This window comes from Plectropomus leopardus, chromosome 7 (assembly GCF_026936395.1).
Source record: "Plectropomus leopardus strain MGB_pleo_1.0 chromosome 7, ASM2693639v1, whole genome shotgun sequence".
Classification (NCBI taxonomy): domain Eukaryota; kingdom Metazoa; phylum Chordata; class Actinopteri; order Perciformes; family Serranidae; genus Plectropomus; species Plectropomus leopardus.
Window position 1 is genome coordinate 17,774,809 of NC_142182.1, and position 14,100 is coordinate 17,788,908.

Below are 14,100 nucleotides of genomic sequence, written 5' to 3' on the forward strand. Positions count from 1 at the left end.
ATATTTGTAATCAGCAAATGTATTCCTGAGTCATTTTTCTTACTAACGAAAAAAGAGGGAGATTAAATTTCATTTGTTTCCAATCAAGCTACGACCATTATTGGATACTGGCACTGACGCCAATGCAAAGTGCTTTAATGTACATTTTCATTAGTAATGAGTCCAAAAAAAAACACGTGTGTTGAATTCAGTGGGGAAATTTGCTTCACCGCCAATACAGGAATTCCCGGAACGAGTTGGCTAATTTAATCCCTCTAATGTTTGTATTGTGTCCACATTAAATTTGTATTCCATTAAAGGAATATTACAGTTTAGAAAAAACAAAGTGTTTGCCAACTGCAGTGGTGCCCCCAGAATTTTTTGTAGGGGTAGCAAGAGGGGGCCACTGTAAATCTTGGGGTGGCACACTTAAACTAAAAGCCTTAACTGAATTACAGCAATCGTGCAATGCTGTTATAGTATATAGACTAGTTGAAAACTATGTCAGTATGAGAATTAAGTGATCTCATGCTGATATACTTTGGTATCTTATTTTGCTTTTATCGCTGGCCAACATTCCTTACTGGCTGTATCAGGCAGAGTTTTACAGCTAGAGTGACGATGCTGGTATCATATGAAACTAGAAAACCTGTGGTACCAACCACGTCATAACTTCTCAGAGGGGTTTCCTTGACCTTCAACCTCATGATATCTAAATGAAATGAGTTCTTTGTTTACCTTCTGGCTTCTTTGTGTCAATTGTATCAGACTGTCTGTACCATATTTCATTAATGTACATTTGTTGAAACAGCCGATGCCATTATTTTTCTTGATGGGACAATCTCTTCGGGCAAAAGCCTGCTGTCCATCTTTGGATTCTGTCTGTTGTAGAAGACGTATATTTTTGTACAGTGTGCATGTTTCTCAGACAGATCACAAATGGTATAAGATGTTTTGTTTTGCCTTGTACAGGTGAAACTGCATCAGAATTCTGTCCTTGCTTTCACACTGACTGTGAGACCATGTAACTGGACGTGTATCATTAAGGTGGACATAATGTATTTGTGTGCTCACTCAGCCATTTCTTTCATTAGCCTCCCCCCAATTTCTCATTGTTCTCTCTCTGCATTTTCTCTCTGCCACTGTCTCATCTATTTTCTCTCCCTCTCATCCTTCTATTCTCTCTCTCTGCCACCCTTTCTTTTCTCCTCCTGCCTCTGTCTCCACCTTCTCATTGCTCATTCTGTTTCCTCCTCCATCACCCTCTCTGGACTCCCTCCCTCTCATCCTTCATTCTCTCACACCACTCTCTTTTTGCTTTAAATCCTTCATTCATTTGACGTTTCGCTAAGTGAAACACAACTCCCTCCAGTGCTCCTATATGCATGATGCATCCTTCACACACGTGTCCCATTCCTCCCACTCTCATTTATCACCCGTGTCCTCTCTGCTTTTCTCACGGATTCTCCTCCCAGTGCAACTCTCAGCCTTTCACTTCATTCTTACAGAGGGATGTGTGTCTGTATTTTGTAGTGTTGTACAGTAAATGTGCTATTTTTGAGCTGGAAATGACATTTTTTCTTTAGAACATTAAGAATAATTCCCTTTATGGATTCACTCTGAAGCCACTTGCTATTTTACATTGTGCTAATTAACAGTAAAACAGATTATAGTGATAATAGCAAAAGTCTTAGGCTGGATATAATGTGCATCCATCTTTTATAAGAACAGGGCCACAGAAGCCTATATCATTTTAGTCCATTACCAAATGACTTCCTCCCTTGTTCTCGCAGTTCAAATTAGACAATGACAATCTGAGGGGTCAACTTTTTTTTTTCCAGGGCGTGAAGGGAACCAAGTACAGTAAAGGCCATGTGTCTGTGCTGTACTGTTCAGTGAACGGAAGTCTTGTAATCCTTTCAGTAACGTGATGTCTGCAGTCTGTAGATGATGATAAATCAAACCCATTTCACCAGCTCACAGAGCACATGTACCACACAATTACTTTAGAAGTCAGGGGTCACCAACAAAGTATCCCAGAGCAAAACTGGCAGCAAGTCAGACCCACACACACAACAGCGGCAGACCATAATTTCCACTCAAACTCAGACCAAGTCTATTCACATAATATATGCAGTGAAGACATTTAAGGTGTTTCATCAAATGCACATGTTTATTTATTGTGGTGAAACATGAATGTCCAATGTGACAGGCCAAACTTTTTGTTTGTAGTTTGTTTGTAGCATCCATACAAGTAGGGTACTTTAAAACATGATAACCATTGCAGATGAGCAGTTGTACTCGTGTTCTTGGACAGTGTTTGTTTTGACACAATTGCCCTATTATACTTGCACAGCAGGCTTGTGAGCATTATATTGTAAGATCCCAATATATGCAATAATTAAATCTGAATACACATCAAATTATACATGCATAGACTTGGCATATATTATACAAATAATATAAACAGGTTCTTTGAGTTTGTTCATTATAGTATAAACAGTATAAATATGTATATGTAATTTGTAGATATTCAAGCTCCTCATGAAATGGGTGGGAAATATCGTGTAGTTATTCTTACGGGTATACTGATGATAGACTGGATGTCGGGACCTGAGTACCAATGGCCGTTCTGAAACTTATGGTCTGTAAGTGTGTACGGACCTGCAAGCTTCAAGACTGCTGAACCTTAACAACAAACTAAAGGGTACAGAAATGTGCAGGCTACAAATTGCAGAAATCAGTGGGAGGAGGAGGAGGATGTAGATGATGTAGTTGTCATGAAACTGGTTTATAATATAGATGATGATAATGAATAAACAGGATATTCAAAAATGTATTTTAGAATGACATGATGCTGGTGATGGCAGTGATGATCACTGGTTAATTAAGTGAATTAAAGAGGTAGAATTCTTCACTTTTTCTGAGTATGTTCTCTTCAAATAAAGTAACATGACATTTTTAGTCTTTAGTTTAACGGTTGGTGTCATTGCAGGTTGATAACTGTCACTGACACCTGGCTACGGTTATTATGTTGAAATATCACCTAGAGAATAGATTTCGCCATATGACCAAACTAGAATCAGCTACTTTGGAAAGTATCAATTAATGAAAATTATGGCCTGGGCCCATGGACTAAGTGCGGTTTCAAGGTGGACAACCAAGACCAATGTCACCAATTCAGTATCTGACAAAATGCTTCCCCTTCTGTTTCTGATTTACAAAGTTGAGTAATGGCCAAAGAAAGTGTTTTTCCTGAACATTGTGATGTCACAATGAAGCTGCCCTTGATCTTTGGATGTAGAATTTCATCGCTCCATTATTTTTTCCTATTAGACATTTGTGGGAAATTTGACATACTTAATGGATGAATTCTTGACTTATGGCTAAAAAACATGTTTGGTGAGATCACAGTGACCTTTGACCACTAAGTTCTAATCATTTCATCCTTGAGGCCAAGTGGACACCTGTACCAAATTTGAGGAAATTTCCTCAAGGTGATTTTGAGATATCATGTTTACGAGAATGGTACATATGGACAACCGGAAAATATAATGCCTCTGGCAAATGCCAACTTTTTTTAGATGAATAATCCTAGCCTGTGTGTATGGCTAAAGAAAGTTAATTCTGTCGTATTATTATTCAATGGCGTTGTTGCGAACCTGTTAGTGAACAGTTGCATATTTATAACTTCTGCAGATATAAAGCAACAGTAGCATTCCTTTGGTGTTTCTGGTCCCCTGATATGTGAACATAGACTCACCTTCACTCTCTTTTCAACTCTTTTAGTTTTGGCATCCACTCCTGAGGGAAATATGTGGCTTTTAAGCTGCCAAGTGCTCCACTATGTTCATTGTCTAGTTGCTGATTCTATCTGTCTGCCTTTTGGTGCAGGTCAGGTAAAATGCAAGGCTTTTTTTTTTTTTTTTTACTAAAAAGCTGCAGGCTGCCCCTTGGAAAGAACAGAACAATAAACTAAAAATGGCTGACAGTAAAGGTGAGGGGACTGCAGAGTTAAGAGATAATGCTCTATGGGCACCTTTCACATGACAAATAGTAATATAATAGAAAATTACCTGAAAAATAGTACACAAAAAAGATCCTAAATGAAATGATCATAAAAAAGTGCTTAAAAAATAATAATTCTGTAACAACACATTTTTTCCGAGCTTTTTAAAACTAGTTTTCCAAACCTACTTAGTCCCCACAATATGCAGTTTTCTTGCCAAGTTGCTTATTGCCTTTTTCATCATGTTTTAAAAATAAATCAAACCTATTTGCTGGGGGTTCAAATTTTTAAATACATATGAAAGGCGTTTGAACAGAAAACAAGAAAAATTATGTCAGTCCAGGTTTTAAAGGGTTAATGTAAGATTAAATATCCATTTTTACCGAATTCATCATTCACTTCTTGTTTGTCACGGCATATTAAACTTGAATCATTACATGTGGCTCCAGAGCAGCAGTTATCAGTGCAGCAGCCCACATAGTGAAAAGAGGGACCACGATAGCTTCGTGGCTTCACAGTCCATGATTTCTCCAGGGATCTGAAGGACTGACAGGGGCACTATTTGTTTCTCAAGCAGAAGACATATCAGATAGATTAAAGGGTTAGTCCCTGAGAATTACCACTTCAATAAATCGCTAACTAAATATTAACCTTTAGGCCTCTCTTCCTCTTTAATCCTGCCTGCATTCCTCGTGTTTTCTCTGTCCGATCATCTGCCCTGCTGAGATTTCTGGTTGGCTGTCTGTGCTGTATCAATCTTTCAGACACTTTCTCCCCACAGCTGACATGTTTCGTGTCTCGTATGCGCTCTCCACTGCTCATTTATTCCCTTTCTCGCTCCTCTTCTCTCTCTCTCTCCTCCGCTGATATTAGGCCCATCAGGGCTTTGCGACACCGTTCTCACCCTCTGCTTGATAGGCCATTTGTTACAGCTTTCCACTTCTCTCCCTTTCAAACACACACACACACACACACACACACACACACACACTTGTATGCACAATACCTCCCACAATACCCACCATCTCCCTGACCTTATCTCCTCTGGACGACTCTCTGGAACTAAAGTCAGTGACAGCTCATTTCAGAACAGACACTGTTAACCCCAGCAGCTGTCTCACACGGTGTTTCACATTACCGTCCGTATTAACACATCTCAAAGTCAAATTAAGACAAAGGCGGCAGTGAGGGTGGAATCATCATACAGGGCATTTTAGGGACAGGGACATCTGAAGTTACCACATGCCAAAAACCACTGCAGCAGAATCCCACAGAGATGAAGGTGGTCAGTGAAGCGCAAGCCTTTCTGTAAAGAAACCTCAAGCTGAAACAGGCTAATCAAAATATTATAAAAAGGTAACCAAGGGAGACTGTAAAGGACAACTCTCACACACAAAAATGAAAAGAGAAGATCTCTAGTAGCTTTGTCATCTTATTAGCCAGTAGCCTTGAATACATGAATACGGCAGGACGATTTTTTTTTTAAATGCTACTTTAGCATATTCTGCTATATTTAAACTACTTTTCATTGTATCCCTTCTTTTGTCCAAATCCCCTTCAACTATAAAGGGAGTTTGCGTCATCAAAATCTTGACAGAATTACAGGAGACCTGGTGAACTGCTTTACAAAAAGCCTTGGCAGTGCAGATAGGAATTTTCACTCATACACTGCGGGCTTGGCTCTGAAGTGGTGATATCTTGGATGGTGGATTATTATTATTCTTTTTTTTTACTGTTTGCTGAAACAACGCAAAAAGATTTGTTTTTGACACTGACATTGAGCCAAACTAAAAATTTGCTATCATTCAGAGAGAGGGGGAAATAGTTGATTTTATGCAATTGGAACTCAAAATGAGCTAAAATCACAAACCTCTAAAACTCTTGGGATGAGTAGAAAACAAAAGGAGATGTGATGTGATTATTGATACTGTTTTAGAGGAAAAGGCCTCAAATCTTGCACCAAAGAAGCTAGATATAAAATGTCATAACATTGTCATTTTATCCTATTAGACATTTGTGTGAAATTTTGTCCTAATACGCATATTAATTGCTGAGTTATGGCCAAAAACATGTTTAGTAAGGTCACAGTGACCTTGATCTTTGGCCTTCGACCACAAAATTCTAATCAGTTCATCCTGAGTCCAAGTGGATGTTTGTGCCAAATTTCAGAAAACTCCCTCAAGGCCTTCTTGAGATATTGTATTCACAAATGACATAGACACATACCTTTGATAAGGACACAAAGGCATAAAATGACAGTTTGTCCTATTGCAGCACATCCTGAATGATCCTTAAATTGACAGGCTAATTTTTGGCTCTGACTCTGCAGTGTAATTGGATGGTTTCTGCAGTCATCTGTCTGATTACACATCTGGCTTTTATCGCATGATTATCATCATTTTCAGGGTGTTACATTTATGTCAGTGTTTGTGTTAACGGCTGGGCAGATGGTCAGAGCGATGAAATTAGTGCAAAGTAGTATACTTGTCTTTCACAGACTCACACATGCACACAGACAGAGACTTTCACTGATGTGGCGCTTAAATATGATAAGTCCTGACAGAAAACACACACTCACACACAAACGTGCTCTTTGAAGGTGGAAATATACAAGACTTAAAACAGTAATTCTTAGTTTGGGTGGTCTTAAAATCACTATAATTCAAGCATACTTTGGCTACTACAGGCTGAATCTTGCTGTTTTGCCAGCACTAAGCGGACTCTACATTTTTGTGCTACATTCTTGTTGACAGCCTCCCGTCTACCCTCTGTGAGTGACCCATCACTGTGCAGTGAGTCAGCTGCCTGATGCCTCCACAGCAGGGTCACTGTGTGTACCACGGTTTTGAAGTGTAAATGTGTCTCTTTAATGTTAGACAAGTGAAAGCTTCTATAGCTGTGAATTATGAATGTGAGTTTTTTTATACTTGTGGATCAGATAAGGCTCCACATATCACTGTCTCCAGTTGGTAATTAGGACGATTCTCACTATATACAGCTGTCATACAATTCCATGGCAGCCCAAGAAAGACCTGAAGAAAATGTTAATAAGTTTCTGTGAACCACAAAGTTACATTTGCACGTCATAGGTGTCATATCACTGTTTACGAAGTGATGTAATATATGTGCTGACCTAGTCATTAGAAGATGGAGGAGGTGGCAAGAAACCTGCCCAAGTTGCAGACCAACTCAAAAAAAACAGTTGTCTTTTAGTGAGTTATTGTTGTGTTTCCATCAGCCATTTAGGCTTCTATTTTCTATTTTGTCTTCATTGGCTTTTTAGGCTTCCATTTTATTTACTTATTGTAGTTATATATTGTGTGGTCTGTTTAGTGTGATGGAGTGTTTAGTGTTTTGTAGTGACCTGTCAGTTGTAAATTTTGCTTTTTTTTTTTAGACTTTTTGTTTTGAGCAACCTGTTGATGCATTTTCATTGGCTTTTTAGGATTCTACTTTGAGTGTTTTGTAGTGAACAGCCGTGTGTGTGTTTCCATCAGCTTTGATGTTATGTAACTACCCATCTGTGAGTTTACATCAGTTTTGAGGTTTCCAATTTGGATTTTTTTGTAGTAACATGGCGAGTGTTTCCAGGATTCAATTTTGGGTGTTTCGTAGCAAACAGTTCATGGGTTTCTATCAACTTTTCAGGCTTCTATTTTGGGTGTTTTATAGTGACCTGTCAGTGTGTTTTCATCAGCTTTTCAGGCCTCAGTTCTGGATATTTTGTGGCAATCTGTCTGTATTTCAATCGACTTTTTAGGCTTCAGTTTTGTGTGTTTTGTTGCATCCTGTCAGCAGCGATAGTGCTACGATAAGCTGTTGCTTTTATACCAATATGTTGCTTTTCTTGCCCAGAATGCGCCACCAGGGTATTTTAAGCCAAACTATGTCATTTTCCTAACCATAATTAAATGTTTTTTGTGCTTAATCCTGACCAGACATTAACCCCAGCATTGCTAAAATATAAAGTTTCAATATGAGCAATTGTAACATGTCTGTAGCAGAAATGTACAATTGCCAACATATTAGCCTGTGGATGATAATGGAGACATGTGTAGTGTGCTTTTCTACCCACAGCTTTACTATAGACTGCTGTGTGTTTAAAATTCGGTTATCATCTCTGGGAATGCTCCCTGGTGTTTTATTTTCACTTTTAATTTCATTCTTTGCCTCTGTCACAGTGTGTCTGATAGTCCACAGCTATCTCCTCATCTCTTTCCCAAACAGGTATAACTAAAAAAAGCCCCCATGATAATCCTACCAAATCCAGGGGTTTGGGCAGACAGGGGAACAAGAGAAAAGATTCTGCCCATCAATCTGCTTTACCTTACAGCAGACCTTGAACGTACTTTGCACCACTGCACGCTCTTTCTCGATGCTGCTGCATGACCTTGCACCCACTTTTAAAGCTTCTTGAAAGAAAAGGAGAAGGAGGAGGGAAGGGATGTACAGCACTGACAGAGACAGAAAGAGATTGGAGACACATGCGGTTGAAAGCCACGTCATTTGCTGTCCCTGAAATACTGCACATCAAGCACTGTTTTCACCAGTCATGGGTTATTAAAGGGCTTGTATCATGTGACACCTCCATCCATCATCAGGCCCATCTCCTGTAACCTGATAGCTGCATGCATGCACAAATGCACACAGGGTGCATGTTAAGAGTTGCATTTGCACCCAGTCATTTGCAAAGAGTCCTTGATATATATTATGATATAAGAGTCACCCAGTCTCCCAAAATACAATTTCCACTGATTCCAGTGACACTGTAAGTGGAGAGTGGAACAGCTTCATCTCCATATGAGGCTGCTGTACAAGCTGTGTAGTGTCCTCTCACTGACAAAGACCAACAGGTCATTCACGCACAAACATCCTAATGGAGAAAAATGACAGAGCAATGGTGGAGAGGACAGATAGATGGAAAAGAGGACAACAGATGGAGGAAGAGTAGGTGGCAAAGCGGTGTAGATGGATACAGGAGGAAGGGATTACAAGATCAGTTGAGGAAAAGATGAGGTGACATCTGAAGCATAGAGTTCCCTTCACACCCCATAAGTCTCTATTCTTGGCCTGTCAGGACGCCCGCACGCACACACGCGCACATAAACAGTTTGTTACAGTATGTCTTCCATGATTGTTTCATTAAATTTTGGATGAGGATGAAGGCTGTGCATGTTTAAAAAAAACCTCAAAAACTGGACTGATCAATAGATGTAATCACATAAAATCCACACATTACACAAACTACACACACACTTACTACACTCCTCAAATGAAGCATCGAATTTTCTTTACAGAATGCTGTAAAAGCGATTCACTGTTATGTTAGTTTCTCATCCAATGTTCTCAAGTGTCTAGTGTCTCATCAAATTCAAGACGTTATAGGTGCGTCAGCAAAGTGCTCACCAAAGACTCAGGTACACACACACAAACAGACACAGCAAAGGGGCCACTTTTATGATCACAATGATGTGCACTCAAAGTACTTTCTTTTTTCATCTATTAAACACGTTGAAAGTGTCCCATCAATTTGTTGCATCAATAAGCATATCAGAAAATTAGATTAAAAAGAAGCACACACACACACACACACACACACACACACACACACACACACACACACACACACACACACACACACACACACACACATATCTGCTGCTGGCTCTGCAGGCTGCACGTAGGAATGCAGAGGCACGGTGCAAAGGGTGTGTTTGACTTCAGTTACGACAAGGTGGAGCTGCAGAGTGAAGGGGTGTTTGAGTTTCCTGTAACTGCTGGGCAGAATAAGATTCTGATGCACTGCAGTGATCAGAGAGGGCAACTGTGCAGGGGTGGACACCTGCTGCTCAGTGTATAACCTTGAGGGGATAGAGCTGCTGATGTGGCTTTTTGTGTGTGTGTGTGTTTGCATGTTGTGTGTTGTGTTTGCCACAGCTGTTTTTCCTACCCGTCCTCATCTGCCCTGAGTTCTTCTCTTTCCACAATGTTTCTGGTTTCTCTGCCTGTGTCATTCCTCACCTGTCTGATAGGTGCCCTCAGTGTGCACTCCTGTCCTGGACACCTGTGGTTCATTATTGATGAGCTCTGATCTGTTGCTGTCTCTGAAATTGCTCCTTACCACCAACTAGTGTCTGAGTAATATAGAGAGATCTTTTCTTCTTTGGTTGCCTTGTTGCATTTCTTTTTGCTCTTCAGCTACATCAACACTTATTACAGCAAAGGTTTGTGATGACATTAATTCACCTCAGTTCATGAGTGTGTTGGTTTGCAGGGGTGAACTAAGACTGGGCAACTTTCACACAAGAACCGGTGTAATGGACCAGTTGATTGAGTCTTGATTCAGTCAGAGTCCAAATGAGTAGGCTTATTGGCTGTGCTGCATGATCCACTTTTACTTTTAATTCCTTAAATGCCACAATCCAGTTATCATCTATATATTGAAATTTCTGACTTGTCTCTAGAAAAAAGAAGATTATTTTTTAGGGTTTTTAGTTTTCAATAGAGTGACAGGAAAGGGTGAGAGAGAGGAAATGGGCAGCAAAGGGCCACTGGTCAGAATTGAACATATAAACTGTGTGAACTAGAGGTCACGCTCGACTTGTTTTGTTGACAAACACACCATTACAGTAGTCTTGGTCTGGTGAGTCTTATTTTGGCCTCACCAATAAAACACAGATTCACCCCACTGGTCTTCAGTCCTTAAAAGGACATACTTCACATACACCATGTCAATTAACATCTTATTCTCCTTTTTGGCAGTACTGCACAACTGTGAAGCATGTCTAATATTTATGGCACTTTGTGTCCTTGATAATTGTCTATTTTTCTTTTTTTTTTAAGATTGTCAAAAAGCCAAAAGTAACTTTCTCAAAAAGGACAAATCATGAATATCTCGATAATTCCATTTTGTTTAAAAGTCAGAACTTTAATTTGTCAAGCACAGAAAACAGCAAAGTGTAAACTATGAAATCACTATTTCACTGGAACATTAACTGTTTACTATAAACTCCCAACAATCTGCCGCACTAAAACATTCAGATCTGAGAGGCTCTCCTTCATTGTGCTGTACTCCTCTATGCTGTGCTGTTCAATCCCATCCTGGCACGGACAGGATAAACACCTCATACTTTGCTGTTCTATCCCATAATCCCTCTTGGCAGCCGTGCAGCACATCAGACAGAGGGAATACAGCTCATAACCAGATAGGCCGCAATAGGCATGGAATCTGCTCCAAACTGATACGGTCAAATGGCCCACAGACATAAACACAGGAAATGCATATGCATGCTAATTAATAGTGCATGTGCATTCACACACATGTTAATTTGGTAATTAGCGTATAGTTCAATCATATAAGTATGCAGAGATCCTCTTGTGGTTTGAGGGTGTTTAAGAATGAGGAGGATGGTATCTCTGCCATAAAGTAGAATCCTGAGCAGAATTTTAAAGTTGTGGGACTTTCTTATTGCCCTTTATCACATTCACTGGTTATCTCATTTCTGATAAAATCATCTGCAGCTTTTGTAAGGTCAGCTCCGTCTGACTATGTATGCGCATGTGACATTATGAATACCCCAGTGGTTTACCAGTCATCTCTTCTTTTCTGCATTTGCTTCATCTTTGCTTCTTCTCTATTCTCTCCCCTTTACTCTCTTTCCAGCCAACGGCATGCCATAAGTCTTATTTACTTTCTTTGACTTACAGTCACTCTGACTGACTGCCAGCCTTGGTCTGGCCCTGCTGAGCCAACAAACTTTATAGACTTGGACACCTATTTATGCTCCATTTGTATTCATTTAATGGAGGTTGAAATTATGAGGAGGGGAAGATAAAAACTGTGGCACATGAAGAATGCATTCTTAATTTTGTGTCCCTGTTGTTGCACATTTAGACACGAGGCTCATGATTGATGATGGTGCTTTGTCTCCTTGGCTCAGCAGGTGTTAAAGCTGACTCTGTGTATAGAAAGACAAAGGGAGTACACACACACACACACACACACACACACACACACACACACACACATATTCAGACTGAGTCATTTAAAGCCTTACTGTTCTTTGCATCTCCTGTTACAGTATGTGTTTCACATCTCAGGTGTGGACTTGTATTAGCTTGAATAAAATTATATGCTGGGAAGACAATGGTAATGTTGGAATTTTTTCTGCACACCAGACTGTTGGCTATGTTGCTTGGAGCTGCAGGGAAAATTCATTCATGCTTTCAAGTCCAGACAGTCAAAAACGTTGGATACCGAATCACAACTCCCCCTCAGAGACAATTCATTTGGAAACTGGCTTTGTTGATTCACATAATGCAATTCTGCACAGTTGAGAAGCAGAGCAGGAGGCGTCATCGAATCAGCAGAAATTCTTTTGAGATTTTATCGCAGCCAACACTTTGATCTTTTCAAAAATATTCTCAGTGGAGCTGGACATTAGAAAATACAAAATGACAGATAAGAGAACAAACTCTGCCCGTTAAAGATATACCGAGCTATCATGGCAAAAGATAGTCCCTCCCGGTCATTCAAATTTCCTGATTTTTCAGTTGTTTGTTCTTAACCAGAATATGTCAGTGTTGCAGTCAGGGCCACTTGAACTGAGACCAAGGCCTGACCAAGACCAAAGTGTATCAAGAAAGAGACAAGACCAAGATTTTGAGGGGTTGAGACTAATTCAAGACTAAGACTAGATGAGAGGTTAAGACTAATTCAGGACTAAGACTAGACTAGTGTGAGTCCCACACTACATAGCACACATGCGATAAAATGTAGAAACCATACGACACTCCTCAAACTGATCTGAAAGATCCACATTCCCAAAAAAACACCCACAGCAGAGAAATACAGATACATGCATATTTTTGCATACTGTATATAAATATGTGTGTGTGGGAATTTTCCTTTGTTTTCTTTTATGAAGAAATACAAACTAACACTAAGGAGCTGAAATAAACATAACCATCTTTATGTAGCACTCCTTTTTTGCACAGACAATTTAGTGATATCCCTGCAGTTGAGGTCTGGACCATTCTTGAAATAGAATCCTTAGTACTCCTTGTCTTAGACAGAGACCAGACCAAGTTAAAATCCTATCGAGACTGAGATGAGACAGCTCATAAGACCAAAACCAGTCTTGAAAACTACCACACTGCTGTGTGCCTTACACAGCCTTTACTGCAAATCAAAAAAATTCCTGGTAATCTTTGGCTGCCCTATTTATTAAAAGCTGTTTAACACTAAACATGGATCATAGTCCCTAAAAATTTGCATGGAAATTCATAAAAGCAGATTTTGTGGGTTTTTAAGAATGCTTGCACATCTCTGTGGAGCATTCGTGAGGGGGAAAAACATTTAGAGCATTGATTTAATCAGATTTATATGTTGACCAGTAAAAGCCTTTGTACAAACTGATGTCATACCTCCAGGTCATAGCTAGCTTTCTGCCAGAATAGAAAACATCTCCCCATGATGGCTACCTCAACAACCAAACAACTTGACTTGAAATGATTTGAGATTGCTGAGTTTCTTGCTCTCTTTATTGCATGTTGGTTGGGAATAGCCACTGGATAGAAACACAAAACACAACAACAGAACAGGCCACTGCAACACTGATAATTTACACTTAACCTGGTGGGCACAGTTCTCTTGCAGAAAATTTGCATGTGTTTTTTTTCTGAATTCTCACACTGCATTTTTGCATTGCACGGGTGAGAAATGTAAGCAGGTATCTACTGAAAGTGCCCTAGAATGGGGCCTAACAAGGACAGATCTCAATAGAGCTACTCTGCACAAGTTCAGGAACTGGGCTAAAACTTAGCTCACTCATCATATTATTAATGATTAACCTTTAGTGCTGCATGTAAATTACACTCAGAAAAAAAACATTCCCAACAGTGACTGTTTCCATGTTATTATTCCAGGCTGTAACATTCGTATTCCATCACCGCAGCTCTGTTAGACATGACAAGAATGGGAGGTCATTTAACAGACTCCGTGTGATTACTCACTATTTATTACACAGACTGGCTTTATATTAATGTCAGTGGCGTATGTAATGTGAAATGGTGTATGTATTTTGTAGGCAAATTACCTCATAAAATCCTCT

General features: G+C 39.6%; 1 protein-coding gene across 1 annotated transcript in view; it reads right to left on the reverse strand.

Annotated features, from left to right (window-relative positions):
• kcng4a (potassium voltage-gated channel, subfamily G, member 4a) overlaps nucleotides 1-14,100 on the reverse strand; it is a 29,364-nt gene that overhangs the window by 2,181 nt on the left and 13,083 nt on the right. The gene's annotated exons all lie outside the window — the stretch shown is intronic.